The following is a 26,817-nucleotide window of genomic DNA, read 5'->3' on the forward strand; positions in this document are numbered from 1 at the left end:
CCTATTGAATTATTTCAAACACCTCAATCAGATCACCCCTCAATCTTCTATTCTCAAGGAAATACCAGCCAAATTTATGCAACCTGTCCTCATAATTTAGCTCTCTGAGCCCTGGTATCATTCTGGTAAATCTGCACTGTACCCTCTCCAAGGCTAATATATCCTTTCTGAGGTGTGGTGCCCAAAACTGAATGCAGTGCTCCAGATAGGGTCTGACCAAGGCTCAAAACAACTGAAGCATAACTTCCTCCCCATTTACGTGTGTAAACAAAGTTTCTGCCACACTTCGCGGGTAATTTTAACTTTTGGTGGTGGCATCCACCTCGCCCGATTTTGCTTCCATTGAAGGCAATGGAAAGGAAAATTGGATGTGGTGTATAATGGGCGGCCAATCTGTTATCGCTCGTTTTACACCACCGCCAAAAGTTTCAAATTACCCCCTTCCTGCAAAGTTACAGTGGCGGAGCAGGAGTAACTCCAAGGAATTTCCCAGCTAATATGTAGACATATAATGGATTGCTTTAGAAGCTGTCTTTCACTGTCTTGTTTTGCATTTGTTAAATTGTATTTAAGCCCCTCAGATCTTCATAAGTACATAATTATGGGGAGAATAAAAAGAGACAGTAAAAGATATTTTGTGATTTCTGAAGATTTCAGTCAGTGATACATATCTTTTGCATTTCTTTGATCAAGTCTGCTTTTCTGCTGCATACATTCCAAATCAACTAATTATTGAATGTTGTCTGTCTACTTGGGGTGATTTATCCACTGAACAATCAACAGACAAATTGACAAAATAAATGTGAACCAATTTTTACCAACAAATGACAGGTAATACATAATTAATGCCATTCAGGTAGGAGATAGGCAACATTTTAAAAATATGTTATTAGACTTAGCTATAGATGGTTTGTTGAGAGGCATAGTTTGATGTTGAACTTAATCTAAAAGCAAGCCTGAGTTGTAACCAAATAGGTATCTTTTATTTGGTTTAAATTGCAAATTACTATGAGATTGCCTTTTTATTTATTCAAATATCACAATCCAGGCCAAATTGTACTTATTATCCCCAAGAATTTCTGTATTTAAAAAAAAAGTTCACTCAAAGGTAACTGAGGCAAGGAATATGCTTTCTCTGGATCTGCAACTCTGAGTTGTGATAAATAATTGTCTGTGAATGGATGTGCTGCCAGAAAGAACATTTTGAAATGTGAAGCTAAAAAAGCAGTGCTGTTAGTTGTAGATGACAATTTGAGAGTTGGAGCCAATGAAATATTCCATAATAGACCATAATTCAACTGCACGCCACACAAAAAGTGGTGGATTCCATCATTTCTCAAAATAGTAAAAATATTGCATTAATTTTCCTCCTGGCTTGATATTGTCTCTATTGGACTATTTCTTGATTAAAATGGATCAAATATCTCTTCTAATCTAACCTCAACAAATATTCCATTCCAAAAAATGCATTCAAATTAAAATAGATGAACTGTTCATAGATGCATGTCATTTCTTATAATATACAGTGGTATAAAGTGTCTGCTCACAAATTCCAAAATGGGCTCAGGTTTATTAAACAAATATTTCTTCCTTTTAAACACCAAAAGCCTTTTCAAAACTCAATCTCTCTCTCTGTTTAGTCTTATTCTCAGAAAGCTATGCTGTTACTGAAAGAGAACAGAGTATGAGCTGAAAGGAATGCATCATCTGTAAGTGGAGTAGACAGGAGTGTACATTAGGTAGGTGCCAGTTCCTTTCCCATGACTTTTAAGCAAGACTCCTTTGCAAGATGACCACAATGATATGTGTCATAGGAACTACAGCTGTCCAGAGGAATGCATGTCTGATCCAAGTGTGAGATTGCAATATGTCAAACCAATTTATTGCATTACTTTGTTCAATCTTAAATATCACACTGATCCCAGGATAAAACATTTTGGTTAGTTTGTTACATTTGTCAAAATGTAATTATATCAACAGTGCAAAACTGCACTGTTTAGTACCTCGTTACTTTTATGCCTACCCCAGATAAATGGCCAGCATTTTCTTATATATTTTTGAAGTTTCTGCACTTTCTATTTTTCTAAGGGAATGGCATATCATAAGCCACGGACAAGTTGATTTAAAAAGAGACCATTGCTATAAGGAGGCTTTTGATAAATGTTGGGTTCATAATTCAGAAGAGAACCAAGCTGAATACAAAAATACAGGGGAGAACTGAAAAAGGAAGTAAGAGGGACAAAGAGAATGTATGAGAATAGATTAGCGCGTAACGTAAAAGGGAACCCAAAAGTCTTTTATAAACATATAAATAGTAAAATGGTAGTCAAAGAAAGGGTGGGGACAATTAGGAACCAAAAAGGAGATCTTTTTGTGGAGGCAGAGGGTATGGCTGAGGTACTAAATGAATGCTTTGCACCTGCCTTCACTAGAGAAGAGGATGCTGCCAATGTTACAGTCAAGGAGGAGGCAGTAGAGAAATTGAATAGGATAAAAATAGATAAAGAGGAGGTACTTAAAAGGTTGGTAGCGCTCAAAGTAGAAAAATCACCCGGTGAGACATAACGGTGCCTCTCCCAATGGTGATGAGAGTGCAAGGAATGGCTTAGTTATTGTAAGGATGCTTTATGGTGTTGGTGTGGGATGGTGCTAACCTGACGCATCATGCAGCAGTCAGGGTGTACAGCATCAAGTGAAGCAAATCTGGCCATGGTGAGGCCATCCCTGGCCTCTCGTGCAGCAATGTGCTTGGGTGCTGATGCCCTGTGTCCTGTGCAGCATCAGGTGATTGCGGAGAAGGTTGGTGCTGTTTTTGGTGCTGTTGGTGTGCCTGGTGATGCTGGTGCTGGGGCTGATCGTGGTGGCATTCTGAGGACCAAGGTGAGATTTTTTCAAGGGCATCGATGCTGGTGGAATAGATTGCAGCTGAAGTTGAGATGACAGAAGCGATCTGTCAATGGTGAGAGAGGTTGCTCCAAGGAGGTGACACAGGATAGCGAATTTGCTTCAAACACTTCAAACTTCCATAAAGCTGAAAAGTGTATTCCAAATCCTGAAGGCTCCAGCTTCTAAGATCGGAAATTGAACAGCTGTGAAATGGTTGCTTTTATACCACTTTTGCAGCTGTCAACTATTCACAGCAATGGAGAGTCATTGAGAACCCAACACACTTACCTGATGTGATCCCCGAGCGCCAGGAACCTCGTAAAAAACATGGAAAAATCATTAGGACCTGGTAAAATGCTTCTTAAATACCTTTAAGCAGCTTCTTACATATCTCAATTGCCTGACCCGTCGCTTAGTGCCGGGTCTGCAAACCGCAGGCAGAGCCGGCACTAGGGAAATTAACAAGGAGGTGGGTTATACATAGATACATAGAAGATAGGAGCAGGAGTAGGCCATTCGGCCCTTCGTGCCTGCTCCGCCATTCGATGAGATCATGGCTGATCCTTTAATTCAGTATCCCGTCCCCGCCTTCTCTCCGTAACCCTTAACCCCTTTTGCCCGTAGAAATATATCTAATTCCCTCTTAAATATATTTAATGAGCTGGCGTACACTGCCCTCTGTGGCAATGAGTTCCACAGGTTCACCACTCTCTGAGTGAAGAAATTCCCCCTCATCTCTGTCCTAAATGGTTTAGCCCTTATCCTTAAATTATGTCCTCTAGTTCTGTTCTCACCCGCCAAGGGAAACATTCCTTCTGCATCCAGTCTGTCTAGACCTGTCAGAATTTTATACACTTCTATGAGGTCCCCTCTCAATCTTCTAAACTCCAGTGTGTACATCCCTAAACTACATAGTCTCTCCTCATAGGTCATTCCCGCCATTCCTGGTATCAGCCTGGTGAATCGCCGCTGCACCCCCTCCATGGCAAGAACATCCTTCCTCAGATGAGGCGACCAAAACTGTACACAGTACTCGAGGTGTGGTCTCACCAGTGCCCTGTACAGCTGCAGCAAGGTATCCCTGTTCCTGTATTCTAACCCTTTTGCTATGAAGGCCAGCATACCGTTTGCCTTCTTGACCGCCTGTTGCACCTGCATGCTCGCCTTCAGTGACTGGTGTACAAGAACACCCAGGTCTCTCTGTACTTCCCCCTCTCCCAATCTATTGCCATTTAAATAATAATTTGCCCTCCCGTTCCTGCACCCAAGGTGGATAACTTCGCACTTGTCCACATTATAGTGCATCTGCCATTTATCCGCCCAATCGCCCAGTCTGTCCAAATCGCTCTGGAGCTTCCTGGTCTCTTCCTCTGAGCCCACCCCCCCTCCTAGTTTAGTGTCATCTGCAAATTTGGAAATGCTGCATCCGACTCCCTGATCCAGGTCATTAATGTAAATTGTGAACAGCTGGGGGCCCAGGACAGATCCCTGTGGTACCCCACTTGTTACTGCCTGCCATTCAGAAAATGAGCCGTTTATTCCAACTCTCTGTTTTCTATCTGACAGCCAGTTCCCTATCCACGCCAAAACTTTCCCCTTTATCCCATGAGCCTCAATTTTCCATGCTAATCTTTTATGTGGGACCTTATCGAAGGCCTTTTGGAAGTCCAGGTACACCACATCTACTGGCTCTCCCCCATCTATTCTACCAGTTACTCCCTCAAAAAATTCCAATAGATTAGTCAAGCACGATTTACCCTTTGTAAATCCATGTTGACTCTGTCCTATCCTGTCCCCATTTGCTAAGTGCTCCGCTATTTCATCCTTAATGATGGACTCCAGCATTTTGCCCACAACTGATGTAAGGCTTACAGGTCTGTAATTACCTGCTTTTTCCCTACCCCCCTTTTTGAATAGTGGGGTAACGTTAGCTACCCTCCAATCCATCGGCACTGTTCCCGAGTCTAATGAATTCTGAAAAATCATCCTTAGTGCATCCGCTATCTCTAGGGCCACCTCCTTCAGTACCCTAGGATGCATGTTATCAGGCCCTGGGGATTTGTCCACCTTCAATCCCTTTAGCTTCCTTAACACCATATCCTTAGAGATATTGATTTGCGTCAGTTCCTCCTTTGCCAATGTCCCTATTTTTCCCAATATCCCAGGGAGGTTTTTTGTGTCTTCCTTCGTAAAGACTGACCCAAAGTATGCATTTAGTTGATCTGCCATTTCCTTATTTCCCATTATATATTCCCCCGTATCTGACTGCAATGGACCAACTTTGGTTTTCACCAGTCTTTTCCTTTTGATATATTTATAAAAGCTTTTGGAGTTAGTTTTTATATTTTCCGCCAGCTTGTTTTCGTAAGCTATTTTGCCCCTCTTGATCATGCCCTTTGCCCTCCTTTGCTCTATCTTAAACTGTTCCCAATCTTCCGCTCTGGCGCTTTTTTTGGCTATTTTATACGCCCTATCTTTGGATTTTATGCTGTCTCTAATTTCCCCTGTTATCCACGGTTGAGTCACCTTTTTAGATTTCCTTTTATGCCAGATTGGTATAAACAATTTTTGCAATTTTGTCATTCTATCTTTAAATGTTTGCCATTGTTTATCTACCTCCAGTCCTCCCAGGAACGTTGTCCAATCAGACCTACTCAGTTCCCGTCTCATGGCATCATAATTCCCCTTGTTTAAATTCAGGACCTTAGTCTCTGAGTCAATTTCTTCGCTCTCCATTTCGAGTGAGAAATCGATCATGTTATGATCGCTCTGACCCAAGGGTCCCCGTACAACAAGATTACTGATTAGTCCCTTCTCATTGCACAGTACCCAGTCCAATATAGTCTGTTCCCGAGTTGGTTCCTCGACATATTGATCCAGATAACCATCCCTTAAACACTCAAGGAATTCCTCCTCCTCATTATTTTTACTGATTAGGCTAGTCCAATCTATATGTAAGTTAAAGTCACCTATGATGACAGCTGTGCGCTTATTCCATTTCAGAGTGGAATTCCGTCCCGCTGTCAATCACTGCCATTTTGACAGCAGACCCACCTCCAAACTCGCATTCGCAGCACCGGTAAGATTCCGGCCAAGTAGTGGGGAGGAAAATTGCTGTAAGTTAAAGGGAACCAATACACTGGTTGTAGGGCACTGATTGCAATTTTCAGGTACAAATGGGTGAAGTGTATGCCATACAGAGTCTGTCCATTTGTACCAGGTGAACGGCTTAACCAGCTGTACAACCAATATATTCTATTATTACATCTATTAAATTTGTCAGAAACAACTTGCCATTTACAGCTCCGTGTTTGCTGTCCTCAAATAACTTATGTGATAATTAATTTTATCTGGTATTATGGCCTCCAGAATCTTACCCACTTACAAATATTCGGCTGACTGGTCTATAGTTATTGGGTTTATCCTTTTCTCCTTTTTGGAACAAAAATGTTACAATGGCAGAATTTCTAGTTCTCTGGTACAACTTCCATTTCCAAGAATGTTTGAAAAATTCTGCTCAGCGCCTTTGCTATTTCCTCTCTAACTTTCCTTGGTATTTTAGGATGTATGCCATTAGGACCTAGTGCCTTTTTCACTTTAAATTCCACTAACTTGGTGAGTGCTGTCAACCAGCCTATACTGGCTGTTGATTACCCCGACATACCTAATTCCACACAATGCCACTGTAAGCATGTGATTAGTGTGCTCCTGAGGAAGCACCATCATTATGGTTATTCAAGCATTCACACTTCCTATTGGTGACATCAGATGTGTTGTTCTTTCTCTAAGCATGCACTAATTTTCTGCCAGAACAAAGGAGATGCAGATCTGTCAGTAGATAAAAACATGTTGGTAATAATCGGTGGCCACAGAATACCTCTGATGTAGCCTGACCTGCCTGCAGTCCCTCTATTGGGCCTTTTCTTCTTTCTCCAACAAGATCAAATGGGGAGGGGGAATTACTGGTTGTGATAATGGTTCTGGATGCTAAAACAAAGGACACAGCACAAAAAGAAGGAAAGGTCTTGAGAATCTAGTCATCAGAAAAAAAGACAGGAAGTAAGGAACAAAAAGAGTCAAGAGATGGCTGAAAAAAAGCATCAAAAATACATAACAACTTGCCATTTACAGTGCCATGTTTGCTGTCCTCATATGACTTACGTGAGAATTCATTTTATCTGGTATTATGGCCTCCAGAAGCTTACCCACTTACAAATATTATGCTGACTGGTCTATAGTTATTCGGTTTATCCTTTTCTTCTTTTTGGAACAAAACTGTTACAATGGCAGAATTTCTAGTTCTCTGGTACACCTTCCAGATCCAAGGATGTTTGAAAAATTCGGGGTGCATCTAGTCAGATTCCCTGGGTAGTGCAAGTATGCACATCTCCCGCACTCCCCCACCACCCCCTCCCCTTCCTCACCCCCAGACATTTCTGCAAACTGAAGCTGGGGCATGGAGGTGCACGAGCAGATTAATTGCCCGGCATCCCCCAGTTCAGGATTTTCTGCTTAGTTTAATTGGGACACAAACCTGGCAAATCTGGGTTCCATCCCATATACTCACCTCTGCGTGGAAATAATCTGGATCATTTAATTTCTGGGCTCAAGTACACAGTGGATAGATGTCAAAGTTGGAAAAACACATTGTCATGATCAACCAATCACTGCAAGCACCTAATCAATATAAGGCTGTTCTCTAGCATCTGGAGAAGATGTGGTTAGAATTGAGAACAGATCATTTCAATCCTGTATGCTCCGGTGGTAGGGACACATTTGGAATAATCTGTCCAATTATGGGCACCCAACATTCTTAATAATATTCATACACTGAAGGTAGTTTAGGGACTGATTCTAGGACTTAAAGCTAAGGTCCGAAAATATCAATGATCCCGCTGCACCACCGGAAGTACTGTGGAGCAGGACTTCCATTCACCCAATGGCCTGACATTGACCCTGTCAGAAATCCTGGGGTCAGCTCACTTAAATCTGGATTGCACTTAAAGCAGAACTAGCAGGCAGCAACATGTTGAAATGGCTCAAATGAGGTCTACTAAATCAAGAGCTGCAAATTTAGTATCAATAATCTGCTTATTGAAGTAAGATGCAGGAGGGATGGCAAGATACCTATGAGCATATCAGGACTCACCGGCAACGGCAGCAGCGAGAGCGGCCCTGGGTGGAGCCTGAACGAGGACAGCGAGGAGTATAAGGAGCGGGAGAGAGAGTGAGGCCCAGACACACCAGCAGCGGCAGCAGCGAGAGCGGCCCTGGGAGGAACCTGAGCGAGGACAGCGAGGCGTATAAGGAGCGGGAGAGAGAGTGAGGTCCAGACTCACCGGCAGTGGCAGCAGTGAGAGCAGCCCTGGGTGGAGCCTGAACGAGGACAGCGAGGAGTATAAGGAGTGGGAGAGAGAATGAGGCCCAGACTCACTGGCAGCGGCAGCAGCGAGAGCGGCCCTGGGAGGAGCCTGAGCGAGGACAGCGAGGAGTATAAGGAGCGGGAGAGAGAATGAGAGAATGAGGCCCAGACTCACTGGCAGCGGCAGCAACGAGAGCAGCCCTGGGAGGAGCCTGAGTGAGGACAGCGAGGCATATAAGGAGCGGGAGATAGAGTGAGGCCCAGACTCACCGGCAGCGGCAGCAGCGAGAGCAGCCCTGGGAGGAGCCTGAGCGAGGACACCGAGGCGTATAAGGAGCAGGAGAGAGTGTGAGGTCCAGACTCACCGGCAGCAGCAGCAGTGAGGGAAGAAAAACACATGGTGTGATGTCACAGGATAGCTGGTAACTGATTGGTTGGTAAAGGTCACATCGTTTTTCTTTGCTATTCAGATTCGGGGCCGGTGAGTATCACTTTATTTTTTGGTCTGTTGTCTTTTATTCTTTAACTAAGGGCAGAGAAATATACTACAAACTTTAGTTAATTAATCTAATAACTAGAGGCATGGCAGGACAGCTCAATTCCGTAATGTGCACACCCTGTGCCATGTGGGAAGTCCTGGACACTTCACGTAACCTGGATGATTAGATGTGCAGAAAGTGTCACCAGCTACAGCAACTTAAAACCCGGGATTCGGAGCTTGAGCGGCGGCTGGAGTCACTGTGGTGTATCCGTGAGGCTGAGAGTTACATGGATAGCAGGCTTCTAGAGGTGGCCACCCCACAGCTTAAGGGTATGCAGGCAGAGAGGGAATGGGTGACCACCAGACAGAAGAGGAGGACCAGGCAGGTAGTGCAGGAACCCAAGGAATGCATCGCACTCTCCAACCAGTATTCTGTTCTGAGTACTGGTGGGGGCGATGGTTCCTCTGGGGAGTGCAGCCAGAACCAAGGCCACGGCACCACAGGTGGCTCAGCTGCAGAGGGGGGGAAGAAGAAGAGTGGAAGAGCAATAGTGGTAGGGGATTCAATAGTTATGGGAGGAGACAGGCATTTCTGTGATGCAGACGTGACTCCAGGATGGTATTTTGCCTCCCTGGTGCCAGGGTCAAGGATGTCACTGAGCGGCTGCAGGGCATTCTGGGGGGAGAGCATGAACAGCCAGAGGTCGTTGTCCATATTGGTACCAACGACATAGGCAGAAAGTGGGATGAGGTCCTGCAGGCAGAGTTTATGGAGCTAGGAGAGAGATTAAAAAGCAGAACCTCAAAGGTAGTAATCTCCGGATTACTCCCGGTGCCACGTGCCAGTGAATACAGCAATAGGAGGATAGTACAGATGCATGCATGGCTGGAGAGATGGTGCAGGAGGGAAGGTTATGAATCCTTGAGGCATTGGGACCATTTCTGGGGAAGGTGGGACCTGCACAAGCTGGATGGGTTACACCTCAACAGAGCCAGGACCAATATTCTCATGGGGAGGTTTGTTAGTGCTGTTGGGGAGGGTTTAAACTAGCTTGGCAGGGGGATGGGCATCAGCATATAGGAGTAGAAAGAGGATAAGGTGCATAAAAGAATGAGTGTGTTGGATAGTGTTAGAGAAGAAAGTAGTACTAGAGGCGGAAGTAGTACCATATTAGATAGGAACAAACTAAGAAAGACTATGAAAAATTAAAAAATGGGTTTAGAATGCATGTACGTAAACGCAGAGTGTGGTGAATAAGGTTGGTGAGCTACAAGCACAATTAACCATGTGGCAATATGATGTTGTGGCAATGATGGAAATGTGGCTTAAAAATGGTGAGGACTGGGCACTTAATATTCAAGGGTACAAGGTGTTCAGAAAAGATAGAGAAAGAAAAAGGAAGGTGGGCTGGCAGTGCTGATTAAGGAAGACATTGTAGTGTTAGAAAGGGAGGATGTTCTTGAGGGGACAAGGACAGAATCCATTTGGTTAGAGTTGAGGAGCAAAAAGGGTATGATCATGCTATTGGTGGTATTCTATAGGCCTCCAAATGGTGAGAGGGAGGTAGAGGAGCAAACCTGCAGGGAAATCGCAGAGATATACAAAAGCTATAGAGTGGTGATATTGGGGGACTTTAATTACCCAAATATCGATTGGGATAGTGCTAGGGTAAAGGGAAAGGAAGGGGAGGAATTTCTGAAATGTGTTCAGGAGAATTTCCTTGACCAGTATGTTCTTGGCCCAACTAGGAAAGAGGCATTGCTGGATCTGGTGCTGGGGAATGAGGTGGGCCAGGTTGACCAAGTGTCTGTGGGCGAATGCTTGGGTACGAGTGATCATTGTATCATAAGATTTAGATTAGCAGTGGAGAGGAGCAAGAAACAATCTAGAGTGGAACTTTTAAATTGGTAGAGGGCTAACTTCAATAGGATGCGAAAGGATCTAGCCAGGGTAAAATGGAACCAACGACTGACAGGAAAAACTGTAATGGAACAATGGGTGATCTTTAAGGAGGAGATGTTTCAAGTACAGACTAGGTACATTCCAACAAGAGGTATGTAATGATCAGTAACCTGTCATTCTGGAATGGTACACTGGGTGGTGCTGTATGTATATAAGAGTGGGCTACCCACGATGCACTAGGCTACCCACAAGGCAGCAGTCAAGATGGAGGCTTCTACAGATACTCTACCTAGTCCACATGTGCTCAATAAAGTGTCTAGCAAAAGCTAGCTGTTCTTAATAAAAACGACTAGTTATTAATGAACATAACATGGTACCAGGATTGGTAAGGTCTGCTGAATATTGTGCAATGCGACATGGAGAATTTGAAGCCACCAGAGCATTTGAAACTCACAGGAAATGTCGACTACAATTGGCAGACTTTTAAACAACAATTTGAACTCTACATTGCTTCCATCGGGTACGGTACAAAGCCAGATGCAAGGAAAATAGCGTGTCTGCTCACAGTTGCAGGCCCACAGGCGATAGAGGTATTTAATACATTTGTATTTAATCAAGAGGAGAACAGAGAAAAATTAGATGATGTGCTAACGAATCACAGAATCCCCACAGTGCAGATAGAGGCCATTTCGGCCCATCGAGCCTGCACCGACACATATCCCACCCTATCCCCGTAACCCCACGTATTTAATCCCCTAACACTAAGGGTCAATTTATCATAGCCAAATCAACCTAACCCGCACATCTTTGGACTGTGGGAGGAAACCGGAGCACCCAGAGGAAACCCACGCAGACACAGGGAGAATGTGCAAACTCCACACAGACAGTCGCCCGAGGCCAGATTTGAACCCGGGTCCCTGGCGCTGTGAGGCAACAGTGCTAACCACTATGCCACCGTGCCACCAAACAAAGAAGTTTGATACACATTGTTCTCCCAAAAAGAATGAAACCTATGAGAGGTACATCTTCCGTTCTCGGACACAGCAGCAAAATGAAACTTTTGATAGCTTTTTGACTGATCTGAAACTGAAAGCACAGACATGTAATTTCTCTGAGCTGAAAACATCCATGATTCGTGACCAGATTGTGTTTGGTATTCATGATAAAAAAGTCAGGGAACGTCTGTTGAGAGAAACCGAACTAACATTGGAAATTGCTGTGAAAATATGCCAAGCTAGCGAGCTAGCTCAAAAGCATGCCAAGACTTTCAGTGAAATCAATGATGATGCGATTGCAGTAAGTGCTGCTGTCGGTGCTGTGTCCTACAAGGGGAAGAAACATGGGCAGAAAAGAAGTGAAAAGCAATCGGAGGAAGGAATTTTTAATTGTAAACGCTGTGGTTACAAACACCAGTTAAAACAATGTCCAGCGTTTGGAAAAATGTGCACAAAATGTCATGGAAAGAATCACTTTGCCAAACAATGCTTTTCAAAAGTAAAAACTAAGAAAGGGCAATGAGTTAATGTAATTGAGGACACTGATTTAAGTGAGACGTGTTTTGTAGGAATGGTGTCATGTGACAATATCAAAAAGGATACAGAAAATGTGCAGCCCTCAGGAATTAACAATGCTGAACATAAAGTTAATGCAGTAAAAGAGGACAAATGGATGATCCCACTGCAGGTAAATGGAGCATTAGTTACATTGAAACTAGACACTGGGGCAAAAGCAAACTTAATCAGTATGAGTGACATTAACAATATGAAAGAAAAGCCCAAAATACAGAAAAAGTCAGTACTGCTGAAGGACTATAATGGACAGAAAATAGATAGCTTAGGTGTATGCAGACTTAAAGTGACAGTCAAAGACAAAGTGCATCACCTCATGTTTTCTGTTGTGGCTGAAGGACTTGATTCACTACAGGGTGACAAAGCTTGTGAGGACTTAGAACTGGTCAAGAGAGTCTACCATATAAACCGTGCCATAAGCAGACCAGATGACTCAGTGGATTCTGTAGTGAATAATTTCCAGGATGTGTTCAAAGGATTTGGAGTTCTACCATTCACTTACAAGATCCAGCTAAAGGAGGATGCTCAGCCAGTGGTACATGCTCCACGAAGAGTTCCAGCACCCCTGCGTGACCGGCTCAAGAATGAACTGGACAGAATGACCACACTAGGAGTCATCAGGAAAGTCGAAGAGCCAACAGACTGGGTTAACTCCATGGTATGTGTAAAGAAAAAGAACAATGATCTAAGAATATGCATGGATCCAAAGGACTTAAATGCAAACATAAAACGTGAACACTACCAGATTCCCAAGCGAGAAGAAATCACCAGTGAAATGTCAGGTGCCAGATACTTTACAAAGCTCGATGCCTCACAAGGATTTTGGCAACTAAAACTGGATGAAGAGAGCACCAAATACTGTACCTTCAACACACCATTTGGCAGGTATTGTTTCCTCAGAATGCCTTTCGGGCTAATATCTGCATCTGAAATCTTTCATGGAGCGATGGAACACATAATTGAAGGTCTGGAAGGAGTTCGGGTCTATGTTGATGACATCATCATCTGGGGCTCCACACTGAAAGAACACAATGAGAGACTGACTAAAGTGCTACAGAGCATACGCCGGAATGGACTGAAGCTCAACAAAGCCAAGTGTCAGTTTGGCATCCAGGAAGTTACTTTCCTAGGAGATAATCTATCTGGTAAAGGAATAGAGCCAGATATGGAAAAAGTAAACACCATACTCAAAATGCCCCGACCCACTGACAAAAAAGGAGTGCTACGCATCATGGGGATGATAAATTCATTGGAAGGTTAATTCCTAACTTGTCAGCCAAGACAGCCTGTCTGCGAGACCTGCTACGTAAAACAAATGAGTTTGCATGGACAGAAAGAGATGAACAAGAGTGGATAAACCTCAAAACAGCGCTGACAACCACACCTGTACTCACCTTCTTTGACCCAACAAAAAGAATCAAAGTGTCAACGGATGCATCAAAAGATGGCCTAGGTGCGGTCTTGCTACAAGCAGAGGGTGAAGATTGGAAGCCTGTTGCCTATGCCTCCAGGTCTATGACTGATATTGAGTGTCGATACGCCCAGATTGAAAAGGAATGTCTAGGCTTGGTAGTTGGACTAGAAAAGTTTCATGGCTACATATATGGACTTCCCACCTTCACAGTTGAGACAGACCACAGCCCACTGGTTGCCATCATAAAAAAGAAGCTGAATGAGATGTCTCCAAAGATTCAACGACTCATGATGAAGCTGCAAAGATATGACTTTGAACTGATCTACACACCAGGAAAATACATAGTGTTAGCAGATGCACTATCCCGAGCACCCACAATGAGTCATGTGAGTTCTACTGAAGAAGACGTGGATGTTCATGTGAGTATGGTCACTGCTGCGCTGCCCGTGTCAGACACAAAATCAAAGCAAATAGCAGAAGAAACAGTAAACGATACAGTATTACAAACAGTAATAGAGAACATTCATCATGGTTGGCCAAAAGGTTCCTGTCCAAAATATTTTCACATAAGGTCAGAATTGAGTGTCGCAAGTGGACTATTACTAATACAGAACAGAATAGTCATTCCACAGGCTCTACATCAAGACATGCTCAAAAGGATTCATGAGGGACACCTCGGAATTGAAAAATGCAAAAGGAGAGCAAGAGACACTGTTTATTGGCCTGGCATAAATAAGGACATTGAGAACATGATAGGCAAATGTGAGACATGTTAGAAACACCAAAACAAACAAGCAAAGGAACCAATGATAGTCGCTGACATACCAACAGTACCATGGCAAAAGGTTGGTATGGACCTTTTTCATTTAAATGGTAAAGACTATCTAATAGTGATTGACTACTATTCTAACTATCCTGAGATGGCGCTGCTCTCAAGCACCACAACAAGCAGTGTCATAATGCATGTGAAATCCATCTTCGCCAGACATGGAATTCCCAGGATTGCCGTTAGCGACAATGGTCCGTGCTTCAACTGTAAGGAGTGGCAACAGTTTGCAGCACATTATGACTTTCAACACATCACATCCAGTTCTTTGTATGCTCAGTCGAATGGTAAGGCAGAGAAAGGTGTTCCAAGTTCTCAAGCAGCTACTGAAGAAAGCGACAGAAAGCAAGTCTGATCCTTATCTCGCCCTGCTGAGCTACCGAGCCTTACCTTTAGACTCTGGTTCTTCACCTGCTGAATTCCTAATGGGTCGCAAGTTGCGTACCACGCTACCCTGCTGTGCAAAAGAAAAGCAGAGTAAGGAACTGAGACAGAGACTTCAACTGTTAAAGCTGAAACAGAAATAATACTATGACAAGTCATCCAAAACTCTGAAACCATTGACAAGGGATGATGTTGTCAGGATTGAGGATCCAGATGCTTGGAACAGGAAAGCTACAGTTCTTGAGGAAGTAGGACCAAGGTCATACACTGTTAGAACTGAGGAAGGACAGATTCTCAGGAAGAACCGCCGTTCCCTCCTAAAAACACAAGAGACTATTGAAGAGCAAATCGATGACAATGCCGCAACTGAATCTTGTCACTCACCACCAGAACAATCTAACACAAATACACATACAGGCTCTCATGAAAACACATCAGACTCACCTGTGCTGAGAAGATCCACACGTGAAGTAAAAAAGCCTGATAGACTTAATCTTTGAGTACAAAGAAAACTACATTGAAAATGTATTGACTGTTGAAGATGTTTATGTTGTTATTGATTGATATTGATTGATACTGATTTTGTTTAACCTCAAAGAAAGGGGGATGTAATGATCAGTAACCTGTCATTCTGGAATGGTACACTAGGTGGTGCTGTATGTATATAAGAGTGGGCTACCCACGATGCACTAGGCTACCCACAAGGCAGCAGTCAAGATGGAGGCCTCTACAGATACTGTACCTAGTCCACATGTGCTCAATAAAGTGTCTAGCAAAAGCTAGCTGTTCTTAATAAAAATGACTAGTTATTAATGAACATAACAAGGTATGGGTAAGGAAACCAAAGCAAGGGCTCCTTGGATGATGAGGGAGATAAAGAAGGTGATGAAACAAAAAAAGAGGGTGTATGATGCATATCAGGTGAATTCTTCAAGGGAGAACCAGACCAAATACAATTAGTTGAGAGGGGAAGTGAAGATGAAAATAAGATTGGCAAAGAGAGAATATGAGAGTAGAATGGCGGTTAACATAAAAGGGAACCCAAAAATCTTCTACCGGCATGTAAACAGTAAGCGGGTAGTAAGAGGCAAGGTGGGGCCTATTAGAGATAAAGAAGACGAGAGGTGCAGGGCAAGGCTAGAATACTCAATGAGTACATTGTATCGGTGTTTATTAAGGAGTTGGATGCTGACAAAATATCGGTAGAAGTGGAAAAGTTAGAAGCAATGGAAGGGGTGAAAATTGATAGACAGGATGTACTGGAAAGGCTGGGTATGCTTAGAGTGGAGAAATCGCCTGGTCCAGATGGCTTGCATCCCAGGTTGCTAAGGGAATTGGGGGAGGAGATAGCAGAAGGGCATGCCATAATTTTCCAATCTTCCCTAGATGCGGGGGAGGTGCCTGAGGATTGGAAATGGCAAATGTGACACCATTGTTCAAGAAAGGGTGTAAGGACAATCCTAGTAACTACAGACCAGTCAGTTTAACATCAGTGGTGGGTAAAGTTTTAGAAACAATAATCAAGGAAAAAAATTAACGGGCACTTGGAGAGGTTAAGCTAATTAAGGAAAGCCAGCACAGATATGTAAAAGGCAGATCATGTTTGACTAACCTTATTGAATTTTTTGATGAAGTAACAGGGAGGATTGATGAAGGGAATGCAATGGATGTTGTCTACATGGATTTTCAGAAGGCGCTTGACAAAGAACCACATAGAAGGCTGGTTAACAAAATTGAGGCTCATGGAATAGGTGCATCAGTGGCAGCTTGGATAAGGAATTGGCTTAAGGACAGAAAACAGCGAGTTGTGGTAAATGGCTGTTTTTCAGACTGGAGGATGGTAGACAGTGGTGTTCCCCAAGGGTCAGTGCTGGGGCCACTGCTTTTTTTGATATATATAAATGACATGGATATTGGAATATTGAGTAGAATTTCTAAATTTGCTGATGACACCAAACTTGGTGGTGTGGCAAACAGTGAGGATGATACCAATCAACTGCAACAGGACATAGAAAGGCTAACAGAATAGGCAGACAAGTGGCAGATGGAATTTAATACAGAGAAGTGAGGTGATGCATTTTTGTAGATGGAGCAGGGAGAGGCAATATACACTTCATGGCACAGTTTTAAAGAGTGTGCAGGGACAGAGGGACCTGGGAAATAATGTGCATAGGTCCCTGAATGTGGCAGGACATATTAAGAGAGTGATTAGCAAAGCATTAGTGATCTTGGGTTTCATAAATAGAGGTATTGAGTACAAAAGTAGAGAAATTATACTGAACCTTTATAAAGCGCTGGTTAGGCCACAACTAGAGTATTGCGTCCAGTTCTGGTCACCACACTTTAGGAAAGATGTGAAGGCCCTTGAGAGGGTGCAAAGGAGATTTGCCAGAATGGTTCTGGGGATGGGGGATCTTAGTTACAAGGACAGGTTGGAGAAGCTGGATTTGTTTTCATTAGAGCAAAGGAGGTTGAGGGGTGATTTGATAGAGGTGTACAAGATTATGATGGGCTTGGATAGGCTAGACGGGGAAAGGCTGTTCCCACTAGTTGATGGTACAAGGACTAGGGGACACAGATTTAAGGTTTTGGGTAAGAGATACAGGGGGGACGCGAGGAAAAACTTTTTTACGCAGGACCTGGAACTCTCTGCCGACGGATGTGGTGGAAGCGGAGACACTCAGGGGGAGAAATTGAATATAGCCCCATTTGGGGCGCCAGCCTTGCCAGGGCGCTAAAAGTAGCGCCCCAGAAACATTCGCACCCCCGCACCGGAAATTGAGTGGTTGCGCCCCAAAGGGAAGCGCGGCGCTACTGGAGGCGCCCTGCATCCCTCTTGGGGCGCTGCGAGTGAATATCGTGGCGCAACATGCCGCATCGCCACACGCTGTGGCACGTCGCACTGCAGTATTGCAGGCCTTCCTCCCCTTCTTAAAGGGGAGGGGCCTTGTGCAGCGCGATCTGGGGCTCAGCTGGGCCCCCGAGGATTGGGAGTGCAGGCAAAAGAGCCCGGCACCGAGGAGAAGTGCCGGGCTCTTGGAGCGCAGCCGGCACTCCGCGGGGGGAGGGGGGTTCAGGAGGCCGGGGATGGGAGCGCAGACAGGTGCTGGCAGGCGGCCAACAACAAAAATGGCCGCCCCGCACCTCGCCTTTAATTTGCGCCTCCCCGGCCGCAGGTACGCCACCCTGACCCTGTCGGACATAGCGTCCGGTGGTAAATCAGGGGGCGCTGCCGAATATCATGGCCGGGGCATCAGCGGGGCGTTGTGCACACCGATGACATCATCGGCAGTGGCGCAGCGCTAATGGTTAGCGCCACCACTAACGTCCCAGGGAATTTAGCGGGAGGCGTGGGCAGTGCCGTGCCTGGGCGCGAGTTGGCGCAGCGAACTGAATTTCTCCCCCTCAATGTTTTCAAGGGGAGACTGGATAGGCACTTGAGGGAAATAAACTTGCAGGGCTATGTGGATAGAGCGGGGGAATGTGACCAACTGGATTGCTCTACAGAGAGCCGGCACAGACTCGATGGGCTGAATGGCCTCCTTCTGTGCCGTTATGACTCTGATTCTATCAGCCAAAACCATGTGGGAGGAAGTGCCACGGACAATAAGTGGCAACTCCTTAACTCTCAGGACCCCTCTTCAATGCATGAAGTTTAATGGCCTCACAAAGTCAATGAAGGTAATAATAATGGCAGCAAGCTGTCATTCAAGCATATTTTACAGAATACAAATCAATTTTATTTCTAAAGTGCAGTAACATACCTAAAGGTATAGCCCTGGGAACTAAATGAAATGTACAGACTCCCTGGACTGGATTTTAATTCAGGGGCGGGTTGGGGTCGTGTAATCCGCATTTTGTATTATCCACCCGAATCTAAATCGATGTGGGAGATTGATGCGAATTTAACTTAATTGGCCAATTGAGTTCCAACGTGTGGGAACCCATGGCAAATGAGTTTTTCCAGTCTGAAAGTCACCACCGATGACATCATCATTGCTGCTGCATTTAAGGTCTGCAACAAGCCTTGCTTCTTCTGCAGACTGCCAACCTTTTGGCCTTTCATGCTACAGAGACCTGGAGGAAGAATGGCCAGCGAGAGAGCTAGGGCTGCTCCGAGGTTTGATGACGTAGCCTTGCAGGCTTTAGTTGAGGGAGCAAGAGCACATAAAGAGGTGCTCTTCCCTTCTTCGTGGAGGAAGAAGCCTCCCCAGCAGACCAAGGCTGTGTGGGTCCAGGTGGCCCAGGAGGTCAACTCATTATCAGTAAACCGCAGAACCTGGATTCAATGCAGGAAAAGATTTCATGACCTTCTGAGCACTGGAAATGTGAGTATGAATTTCCCATCACCCCCAATCTGATCTCCATTGCCTTTCCTCACCAGCACTCAGCTTTAGCAATCTCTTCCTCCACATCCCACTTGACACTGACATCCATGCACCCTTACCCATTCCCTCTCCCTCTATGGTCACATTCACCTAACTATTTGACTATGCAGCCCTCACACTCCCTATCACTGTGATGCTATGAAAACAACTGACAACACACAGGGAGGGCCCTTGGTCTTGCCACCTCACTCCATCTTTGTCTCCTTCCACATATCTATGCTATGGAACCTCTACACTCACTCCTTCATTCTCACTCAACCTCCACTTGTCTCCCTTATTGCAGGAAAAGAGAGCTCACAATAAGCGAGAAAGAGCGAGGACAGGAGGAGGGCCACCCTCAGTAGCCCACCTCACCCCCTGGGAGGAGGCGGTCCTGGAGATCGTGGGAGTGGAGGACGATGCGCAAGTGGGGGACGTAAAAGGGGTGCATCACAGCAAGCTGGTGACAGAATAGTTTTCCATCTCTCTCATTGACATTGCATGAGTTGCTGATAATGACTCAGAAGCTCTAACAGATGGACTAATGATCATCTGCAATATGCAATGTACATGTAACCTTGGCATCATATCTCTGACTCTTTCCTTTACTTCCCCACAGGACCATCGCAAGCACCCATCCCCACTATCCAGGAGGAACAGCATGAGCCTCAAGACTCCTCAGAGGAAGCTGCAACCTCTGAGGGCGCAGCGTCATCAGAATTCAGCGCACCCAGTACCAGCGCAGACACGCACACCTCGGTGGGACCTTCGGGACATAGAATAGTGTTGTCACCTGGTGTATCACAGCTCACAAGTGAGCATCAGCAGATTGTGGAGACAGGGAAAGCAGGGGAGAGTCCTAGTCAGAGGGCACAGGACTCTGCCAGCTCGGCTCAGCTGCATGTCGACCCTCTGCCTCTGGGTCCATCCATAAGGTCAACGGTGCTGGAACTCCAGGAACAGATGCAGGAATCTCTGGCAGGTTTTATTTCCAGGGTCGCTGCGAGTGTGGAGTGAATGGAGGAGTCCATAGCAAACATGAGCAGAGCCTTTGTGGAGTCATTGGCGCATGAACGCATCACCATGGAAAGGATGGCAACCTCCATGAAGGTCATAAGTCGCCAGAGTGCAGAAAACATGGTGAGTGTTCAGAATAGAATGACATCTCTGGAGGAGTGATGGTCATCTATTGAACAGAGAAACCAGACCTTCATGGAAGTCCTTATGAGTAGGACTGCCAGTGTAGATACGGGTCCCCATGGCCCCCCTGATGTGCAGCAAGGTGCTCTCAAGCTATTTGCAAGCGCTGAGGGGGACCTGTCCTATGAGAGGGAAGTTGGTGGCAGACATGAAGGAAGTGGGGGCTCCTCTCCAAGCACTCACACTTCTATGCCACTGCAAAGCCCTCGGTCAGAGTCCACACCCATCTGAGGTCGGCGTCTTAACCCCTGCACAGCCGTAGGAGCAGCAGACTGTTGACGAGCCCTCACAGGTTCGCAACCCCAGAGGACGCCCGCCAAAGGTGTCAAGACAGGAGCAGCAGGAAAGTGAGCAAGGGTCCTCCACATCTGCTGAAGCCACAGGGGAAGCACCATGTAGGAGCACGCGTAAGAGAAAGATACTGCACAAATAGTCACAAGGGTAATCACTTGGTTGAAGTTTGATGTTTTCTGTGAAAAAGCCATCAGATGAATAATGTAAATAAAAAATCTGATAGCTACTGCTGTAGTTGTGGCGTGTGTCATTTCGTGAATGGGACTTACACAGTGAGGTCTTAGGATTACTTGCAATTGTCAGTATGGTGGTCAAATTGCTGGGAATCGGCTGGTCCTTGGCCATTGTCGATGCTCAGGTAAGAAGCTGTGAGGCCAAAGTGCTTGATTGGCTAGGCGAAGCAAATCTGGCCAAGATGAGTGCATTCCTTGCATTCCGGGCAGCAATATTCTCGCGTACTGCTGCCGCTGGTTGATGGGCCTCTGCAAGATGTTTGTTTTTGCTCTCATCCTCCTCCTCCTGCTCCTCCTCATCTGAGGAGGATATGTGAGGAGCCACTTGGTCCTCAGGAATCTGCAAGCCACGATGCTGTACCATGTTGTGAAGTGCACAGCAAACCACGACCATTCTGGAGACCCTGGCTGCTGAGTACTGCAGGGCTCCACCTGATCTATCCAGGCATCTGAAGCTCATCTTCAGCAAACCGATTGTTTGCTCGATTATGGCTCTGGTGGACATGTGGCTGGAGTTGTAGCTCTCCTCAGCTTTGTTGGATGGTCTCCTCAATGCCCTTGTCTCCAATTAGCCATCCATTAAGTTGGTCTGGCGAACTGAATAGCGGAGGCACACTAGACTAGCGCAGTATGAAGGAGTCATGGCAACTGCCAGGGTACTTGGCACAAACATGCAAAATTTCCTTCTTGTGGTCACACGCCAGCTGAACATTAAGGGAATGGAAGCCCTTGCGGTTGACAAAAATACCTGGATTGCGATGGGGTACTTTAAGGGCCGCATGTGAGCAGTCAACGATGCCCTGCACCCTTGGAAAGCCTGCCAGATTAGCTAATCCAACCACACGCGCTGTGACACTTGCTTGATCCTTGGAGAAATGGATGTAATTGTGCGCGATGGCAAAGAGGGCATCGGTTACCTGCGTGATGCAAGTGTGTGCGGCCGCCTGGGAGATGCCGCTGATGTCTGCTGCTGATCCCTGGAATGAGCCTGAGGCAAAAAAGTTGAGTGCGGTGGTGACTTTGACGGCCACTGGTAAGGGGTGTCCACCTGGTCCTCTGGCCTGCAGGTATTGTTGCAGCATTGCGCAGATGTCACCCACTACCTCTCGCAAAAGTTGGAGCCGCCTTTGGCACTGCTGCTCAGACATGTTGAGGTAGCTTACCCTGTGTCTGTAGACCCTGTTTGGGGGACATCTCCTGCACCGACGGGCTTCCATGCACTGGCCCCTCCTGGCCTGTGCAGCTTCAGGTGGGTGAACAGCAGCTTGGCGCTCCTGTTGTTGCTGCTGCTGTTGGTGCTGCTGCTGTTGGTGCTGCTGTTGCTCCTGGTTCTGCTGGTGCCGCGGCTGGTCTTCGTCCTCATCTAATCTCCAGAAGGGAAGGAAATAAATGGCTCGCATGCTTCTGGTATATGCCTCAGTTGAGGAAGCGATCAGTGAGGTCACACTGGAGATGGGTGTCAGGCTCCAAACTTCCACAGCTGTGGTTATGCCTTCTAAAAGTTGCCCCAGACCTGAGACTACAATGTCCTGGAACCTGCAAATGATGGCTGATTAAATCTCCTCTTTAATGGTTGAGCTGCAGCTGATAGTCAGCAATGCAATTGTGCTCCCATCAGGTTTCACCGTCGTGTTTCAGAACAGGTGTGTTTCACGTGGGAAAAGCGTTAAAATCGCAAAGGCCTTTCAAAATGGCATTATAGAGCCAATTTAGTGCTTGTTAAGGGCCTTAACGGCGTATCCCACCTCTTGGACGCGGGACGGAGACGGGACCATTAGACACGAATTAATGAAAATTGCTTGGAGGTGGGATGGAGGCGGGGTTGGGTCTGCATGCCAGTTTTTGCAACTTTAACCCCCCACACGCCTCCAATCCCGCCTCCACGGCCCAATTAAAATCCTACCCCTTCACTTGGAAGACTTAAATTAAATGACTATAGTATCCTGCAATGCATGTATGCCCTTTGAAGTCTCACTATCTGTGGGAATCCCATCAGTGAAACAATGATAATTCTTATACAGTTGGCAAATAAATCAGCATGTGACTGATGATAACATTCTTTTTTCATGCGGGAAAAAATGTCCACAATTCACAACAATGACAGACAAAAGGAGGAACTACAGGCATCCATGTATTAACCCAATAGAAGAAAACAGCAATGGAAATCTAGGGAATTCACCCAGCTGATGCATATGGAGATATGGAAGGAGCTGTACTCATGGGTGGTTTGTGTTGACCAAGTACAAATGCTCCAATTGCAAAAATGGTTACTCTATTTTGCAGCAAATGCTCTGAGGAGACTGTTAAATAAGCCTAACAGTAAGGAAAAAGTGGACAGCAGGGGACTCCTTGAATTTCTGATTCTTCTTATTTTGACAGAAATGAAAAATAAAGATGCTGCAGAGAGAGAACAGAAACCAATAGCAGAACCTTCAACATCTAAAAGTGCCAGCAGAAATTGGCCCACTCCATTATGAACTCTGGACTGCTGAAGGATGAATGAATCATGGCAGCTCACTGTCTACAGAGCATTGCGGTGTCTATAGTTACACTCAATTAAACATTAAGAGGGAGAAATCCCTTACAGTTTGCATAATGGTATGGGTTGACATTATGGGTGTTATGTGACCACACGAGAACAATCAATTCTTCCAAATTCTCATGGAAACCCAGCAATCTGATGAAAATTAATGGCTTGTAAACTAATTTTTCTTGCGCTGGCATCACATGTAATGAACTCGGGTGTTCTGGCAAACAATGTATTAATTATTTGCCTTAGGCAAGAACACTTAAGCAAATTGATGGACCCAGCAGAGGTCACTTGTTGCCCCTTAGAATAATATAGTGACCAGGAAATTAAGTGCTTTCGTAACTTCCTGCTCTTCCAGCTCTGAACTGTACCATCCATATATACAACCCCAGTGATATATTAAAATATAATATCTTCTGGGTTTGTGCACCCTGATGGCTGGGCATCTATGAGAGGGTCTGGCCTCCAGGATCCCTGCTGCTTCTGCAATTCAACCTCCTCCAACACACACACATATGTATATATATACATATATAGAGAGGTATGTATACATTAGTATATTTTAGGAATATTCCCCAAACAGAAAGCTTTAAGTGTAAGTTTCAACTTTGGCAGAGGCATGAGACTGCTGGTATCTGATCGACAACCCATTATAAACCATACCTGATTTCCCCTTCCATTGACTTCATTTGAATGTTACCTCCCATCTCAACTTTTAGTTGAAGCAAGGAGCCTCAAAAATAGGGAGCAATTTATTTCCCCAAAAATCCTTTCCAAAGTGAAGTTATGATTTTAAATATAATAGCACTATTAAATACAACAATTCTGCATTAGGAATCCAGCATATGCCTTCCTCAGCTTCTTCTCTAGATGCCTGTCTTACAGTGGCTTATCTTAGATTGGTGGTTCCTTTGGCAGAAGTGACAGAATTTAAGATTGATGATGTCATCCCACCCTAAACCCATCATTTGCTTGGCTGTACTCTTGTTAAAGCAAGTGATCCTCCTCCTACCTTCACATCTGGTGGAATTTACAATAGGACTTAAATGGTACGGAGACCTGGCGCACTTTGTGCCAAATTTCGTGCCCCCAATCAATCTACTACATTTATGGTTTACTGAAACATCTTCTTGGAGCAGAGAAAGTTAAGGGGAGATTTAATAGAGGTGTTCATGGAGTAGATAGGGAGAAACTGTTTCCACTTGCAGGAGTGACACAGAGGACACAGATTTAAGATAATTGGCAAAATATCCAGGGGGAAATGAGGAGACTTTTTTATACAGCGAGTTGTTATGATCTGGAATGCATTGCCTGAAATGGTGGTGGAAGCAAATTCAGTAGTAACTTTCAACTGGGAATTGGATATATATTTGAAAAGGAGAAATTTGCAGGGCTATGGGGAAAGAGCAGGGGAGTGGGACTAATTGCATAGCTCTTTCAAAGAATTCACTGAATGGCCTCCTTCTGTGCTGTGCCTTTGTTACCTCTAGACTCAACGATTACAATCCTCTCCTGGACAGTCTCCCAATTTGCACCGTCTGCAAACTGAAGCTCCTCCTAAACTCTGCTGCCCGTATCCTAACACGCACCAAGTCCGGTTCACCCATCACCTCTGTGCTCGCTGACCTACATTGCTTCCCGGTCCACCAACACCCCTCCTTTAAAATTATCATCCTTGTTTTCAAATCCCTCCATGGCCTCATTCCTGCCTATCTCTGTGACCTCCTTCAGCCCTACAACCCTCCAAAATCTCTGTGCTCCTCCATTTCTGGTCTCGGCAATCCTCAATTTGCATCGCTCCACCATTGGCGGCCATGCCTTCAGTTGCCTAGGCTCTAAGCTCTGGAATTCCCTACCTAAACCTCTCCCCCGCTTTACCTCTCACTTCTCCTTTAAGGTGCTCCTTAAAACCTAACTCTTTGACCAAGCTTTTGGTCACCTATCTATAGTAATCTGGGATGTAATGTTTAAGTTATCCACCAGATGGAGCCAAAGATTAAGGGATCATATTCACCAGTGTTTAAGGTAGTGTCCTGGTACACCAGTTAGTATGGTAATGTGGCATTGCATTATGGGTATGACTCAGAGGGGTTCCTCCATCTTGCATCGTGCAGTTAGAAATACTGTGTTTTGCTTGCAGCCTGTAAGAGCTATGTCTCTCTGCTACACCGTATAATTAAACAGTTAGGTTTTCTTCCTAATAGCTCGCTTCTCTCATTTGCGGACCTTACCACTCGGATATCACATATTGGCAACAAGGGTCAACAGATCACATCTTGAAGAAGAAAAAAAGAAAAGGAGCACTGAATCACCGATCATGGCTGCTATGGTAGGAAAGATCTCTGCTTTTGATGTTCAGACTCAGACCTGGGATGAGTACTGCGAGGTGCTGATGCATTTCTTTGAAGCAAATGATATAGATGATGTCGGGAAAAGGAGAGCTATTTTGCTCACTTCCGTGGGAAGTCAGACGTATAGTTTAATGAGAAACTTATGCAGTCCTGCAAAGCCGGGAGACAGTACATTTGCTGAATTAGTGGCCTTGCTGAAGGAACATTTCAATCCCAGACCGAGTGAGATTGTACAGCATTTCAAATTTAAATCACGGAACAGGAAACCGGGAGAGACTGTATTGGATTATGCAGCGGTGTTGAGAAAATTGGCACATGATTGCAATTATGGCAACAACCTGAAAGATATGCTGAGAGATAGGCTAGTTTGCGGGATAATGGATGATCGAATGCAGAGAAGATTATTGTCCGAGACTGGGCTTACGTATGAAAAAGCATTGGAACTTGCTCAAGCCATAGAGACAGCGAACCGAGATGTAAAAGAAATACAAGGTTCAGACTGGGCTACTACAAAGCAAGCTGGAAGTCAGGTTAATGTGCACAAGTTAAATATGCATCAGAAACCACAACGTGAGCATATAAAGGCATGTTATAGATGCAATGGCGATCACCTGGCGAGGGAATGCAGGTTTCTGGAGGATAAGTGCCACAAGTGTGGGAAAAAAGGACATATAAAATGTGCATGCAGGGCAAAAGCAACCGTGGAGGAATACCAACCTAAAAAGGGAGGAAAGCAAAACCTAGGAAGAGAAGTGAAAAAACAGGGAGCACATCACATCAGCGGAGAAGCTGAGAAAGAAGACGACATGTTCATAATGCATAGTATGGTAGAGAACATTCCAAAAGTGGATCCTATCACTTTGCAACTGACAGTAAATGACTCTAAGGTAAACTTTGAAGTGGATACAGGATGTGGCATAACCATAATGAACAGGGAGGAGTACTCAAAATTGTGGAACCGTGCAAAAGTTCCAGAGTTAAAGTCTTGCTCTATGCAGCTTAAAACATATACCGGTGA

The sequence above is a fragment of the Somniosus microcephalus genome, chromosome 2 (assembly GCF_052327205.1).
Source record: "Somniosus microcephalus isolate GS21.2 chromosome 2, FLI_Smic_1.0, whole genome shotgun sequence".
NCBI lineage: Eukaryota > Metazoa > Chordata > Chondrichthyes > Squaliformes > Somniosidae > Somniosus > Somniosus microcephalus.